The sequence below is a fragment of the Gobio gobio genome (assembly GCF_949357685.1).
Source record: "Gobio gobio genome assembly, chromosome: 10".
In the NCBI taxonomy this organism is placed as follows: domain Eukaryota; kingdom Metazoa; phylum Chordata; class Actinopteri; order Cypriniformes; family Gobionidae; genus Gobio; species Gobio gobio.
This window is the reverse complement of record NC_137116.1, coordinates 44,814,194-44,814,756: the sequence shown is the minus strand read 5'-3', so window position 1 is coordinate 44,814,756 and position 563 is coordinate 44,814,194.

The following is a 563-nucleotide window of genomic DNA, read 5'->3' as shown; positions in this document are numbered from 1 at the left end:
TCTTCCCCTCTCTACCCCTCTCATCCCCCCTTCCCCTCTCTACCCCTCTCATCCCCCCTTCCCCTCTCTACCCCTCTCATCCCCCCTTCCCCTCTCTTCCCCTCTCTACCCCTCTCTACCCCTCTCTACCCACTTCCCCTCTCATCCCCCCTCCCCCTCTCTTCCCCTCTCTACCCACCTCCCCTCTCTACCCCTCTCTACCCCCTTCCCCTCTCTACCCACTTCCCCTCTCATCCCCCTTCCCCTCTCTTCCCTCTCCCCTCTCTACCCCTCTCTACCCCCTTCCCCTCTACCCACTTCCCCTCTCATCCCCTCTTCCCCTCTCTACCCCTCTCATCCCTTCCCCTCTCTACCCACTTCCCCTCTCATCCCCTCTTCCCCTCTCTACCCCTCTCATCCCCCCTTCCCCTCTCTACCCACTTCCCCTCTCATCCCCTCTTCCCCTCTCTACCCCTCTCATCCCCCCTTCCCCTCTCTACCCCTCTCTACCCCCTTCCCCTCTCTACCCACTTCCCCTCTCATCCCCTCTTCCCCTCTCTACCCCTCTCTACCCCCTTCCCCTC